General features: G+C 33.8%; 1 long non-coding RNA gene across 3 annotated transcripts; it reads right to left on the reverse strand.

Moving 5' to 3' along the window:
• Nucleotides 1-648: 648 nt before the first annotated feature.
• Nucleotides 649-3,256, reverse strand: LOC112500888. 3 transcript variants are annotated; one of them, XR_003067388.1, is made up of 5 exons: nucleotides 3,133-3,256; nucleotides 1,826-1,902; nucleotides 1,473-1,533; nucleotides 1,133-1,259; nucleotides 649-937 (listed from the first exon to the last, which is right to left on the reverse strand). It is a non-coding gene; the product is annotated as an uncharacterized LOC112500888 (long non-coding RNA). The 3 variants fall into 3 exon arrangements; XR_003067389.1 differs by lacking the exon at nucleotides 1,133-1,259 and having other exon boundaries at nucleotides 649-927; XR_003067387.1 differs by lacking the exon at nucleotides 1,133-1,259.
• Between the last annotated feature and the right edge of the window lie 419 nt (nucleotides 3,257-3,675).

The following is a 3,675-nucleotide window of genomic DNA, read 5'->3' on the forward strand; positions in this document are numbered from 1 at the left end:
TATTTTTGTTACATATTGCTTGGACAATATTTTTGTATTACCTATTGCTTGGATGCTATGTGTAAACACTTATTGGTAACAATATTTATATATGTGTATTTGATGTGTCAACTTGTATGAACGGTTTGGTTTATAGTTGGTTGAATTTTTTTCACGTTTTATATTTATATACGATTCACTAAAAGGTAAACATTTTTTCCTCATTAAATGTTAAATTTATTATTATTTGTAACTAAAAAAATTTATTTTTTTAAAAAAAATATCAAAGGAAGGGTATTTTTTGTCTTTTTTTCATCATTTCATTCCAATTATGTTGCAAATCACACACAGAGATTCCAATTCATTAGACAGATTAAATTTCATTCCTACCAACCAAACACTTGGTCAAACCTGATAACATTTCATTCCAATTCCTTTGACAGATTTCATTCCTTCAGAAATCATTCTACGAACCAAACGCCCCCTTAATTTCAAACTCACCCATGAATCTTGTTTGATACGGGGATTAATTCGGTACATCTCATCCTAATGTGGATCCAAAGGTGAAGATCCCTTCTTACACTTCTCACCTTAACTCATCTTCTTACCGGAACCCAATCCTCTGTTATAATTCCCTAATAAATATTACATATTTGTTATGCCACACAATTTGAAAAAAAGAACATTGCATTCAATAATGGTATCATTCCAACAACACATATCCACCTTAAACTTTGGTTCAACCTTAAAATGTCATCCAAAAAATGAACAAAATCAAAAGCTATCAAAAACTTTCTATCATCAATTATGAATAAACTTTGGAAGTGTCATTATTCAATAGATACAAAGAAGCACTTACAGGACAAGCAGGCCATAGACAATCATGCAGTTGCATACAGTCGGTTCCATCAATCATGAGTTATGCTGATTCAATTTGAAGCAAGATTTCTGCAAGAAACTGGAAATGAGGATTCAAGTGTAGAGCAAAAATGAAGTTTCAGTAAAAAAATGATACTCCAGCTAATTATGATGTTACTTGCCTTCCTGAAATCTTTCAGATCAGGCGTACGAAGCAAATTACTATATGATACAGTAAATATTTTTCAGTTGTTAAAAGAGTACTCTTCTCTCCAATGAAAATTGCAACACTTACTATTCTTTTTTTGGTAATGATGGGTGTCCGGGCCAGTTTGCGTGCACCTTGAATTATCTTATGGGGTCTTGGAATTAACAGCCAAACAAACCCTCCGGTGACATGACGAGACTTCAACTGGTGACTTCTGGGGAGCAAATCCTACCGGTTAAGCTACCCCTCAAAATTAACACCGTCTACTTTTCCGTTGTCAAATGGTATTTTATAATGTTTGATTATGTCCATAGTCAATAGTTGACATTTTTATGGGACAGATGGAGCAGAAAGACATATAAACCTTTTGAGGGGTGATAAAAGATCACCAAAATTAAAGAACTTGCAACTCCATGTAATTTCTTACCATATATATCAACAGTAGCATGGTTACATTAACTTTGTTCATCAGTGCCCTTATCATTTCTCTGTTAAACAAAAATAATGCATAAGCTCAATTTATAATGATTTGGTGTAAATATCATTTAGCTCCTTAATTGATACTTTCATGGAGAAGAATTCACTTGGATGTGACGTCCCCTAAATGTTGCATCTTTTGCAGGCATCTTTTTTGTTTTTGGGTTTGTAAGACATCAGCCCTGATAAAAATCAGTGGCCACATCAGGGGAAGATATTTCCACCACATCCCCTGGGCCTCAACCACTACACCACAACCCTTGTGGTTAACGCACAAATTCCTTACCAAAACAGATTCCTCACATTTCACCACTGCAGGATCAGCACCAGTAGCAGTAAGATCATCTTTCATGTTCTTCTCCAGTGTTTGAACAATTAACCTACATGATTTCAGAAGTTATATGTTAGAAAGTTAAAATGAAGGGATAATGCAATTACTTATAAAGAAATGCAAAAGAAGCTGAGTAGACATTGTTTTTTATAGGTTGTGCTGGCCGCGGCTAAGAACCTTTATACAGAGCTAATTTTCTGAATGCAATTTACCAGAGATAAATATGAGCATTTCGAATGGTCTAAAATTGCAGAAGTAAAAGTTCACATGATTTGAATATGTAGATTTTTAACATTCTCTAACATATCTTGGAATTTAAAGCATTTTCTTTATCATTGGTAATTTGGTATCCATTTGTCCAATTTCTCTTGTTCTCATTGCCATATCAGCAAATAATACTGACTTGTATGCCATATTATTCGTCATATTAGTATGGTAACCTGTTAATGATTAATTTGGTCACCCAAACACTTAAATGTTTGAAAGTTTCCATCTTATGTACCAAAATGAGTTTCGAAAGTACTTTATCCAAAATAAGAATTAGAACAAATTAAATTACATTTTCATGCAATTCGCCTTTTATCTTGAGCCTCTTTATACCTTCACAAATCATCGTTACAGGGGTATGCAATTCAACTGCTCTTTTAAGATTGGTGGCAATTTAAGATAATTCTGGGCTAAAATTTTGGCAAACTACCAAGATTTGACTTCTTAATTAGAGCATCCAAAATAGAGTAACACACAAAAACCTCCCTTTCCATCTTTTTCCTACCACACCACTTCAATAGAATTAGAATAAGATAGAAATTGAGGTTCTTGTAGCTTCCTCCTTGTGGATGCTCTTAAACAAGAACCGGGTTCTTATTAGAACCCGTGACCAGACAAGGACCTCTATCGCATATACGAGGTTCTTATGAAAACCCCAACAAGAGCCTCCATCGTGGTGGATGTTTTTAATCCTTTAAAGTAGGGTTTGTTGAGCTTAAGAAGCACGCATCAAAGGAAAAGCTTATGGTGACTAATTTCATTGGATGCTTTTCTCAAACACATAAATGAGATATCATCTCCAATTTATATCAAATGATATCAGCTAAATCATTATAATAATGGAATACATCAAAACAGGTTCAGATCATTGGGGAACACATGAACTAAGGACAAATCAGTTAACCTAAATTGACAGTAATGCAGGTAAGTTCTATCTTCAAAAGTGAAGATTCAAATTCATGGATCAAATTACCAACACGTGAAGAAGGGAATTACGAAGTCACATACTGACCTGGGAGCGGAACCTAACGATCATCAGTGCGAGAGGGGTTAGGTTTCGCGAAATCGACGAACTTAGGCGCTTCAATTCTCTCGTAAATCTTCTCCTCTTTCCTCCCCTTTGTTAATAATTTCAACTTCTGATTCTGTTTCCGCTTTGTTGTTGATATCCGTGGTGGTAGTTGTAAGCTGTAAAAACAACTTATCACGGGTAACAAAGGGATATTCGGGATTGCTTACAAAGATAACTTATTGATTTATTTTCGTGTGACATCGGTAATAACTATTTTTGGATAAACATTTTCGGTAATAACTATTTTCGTGTGACATCGGTAATAACTATTTTTGAGTGTTTGGATAAACAGTTTATACCAGTGCCAAACCGGTAATAAAGAGTTTTTGAAAAAGTTAAACAATTTTTACTTATAATAAGTTGATAAAGACTTTTGCAGAAAAATATAAGTTGTTTTAAATAAGCAATCCCAAATATGCTTTAAGTACTTGTTTGCATAAATAACATATATCGGTGTCAAACTATTAATAAAAAGTTTTTAAA

This window comes from Cynara cardunculus (assembly GCF_001531365.2).
Source record: "Cynara cardunculus var. scolymus isolate 2C chromosome LG 17, CcrdV1, whole genome shotgun sequence".
In the NCBI taxonomy this organism is placed as follows: domain Eukaryota; kingdom Viridiplantae; phylum Streptophyta; class Magnoliopsida; order Asterales; family Asteraceae; genus Cynara; species Cynara cardunculus.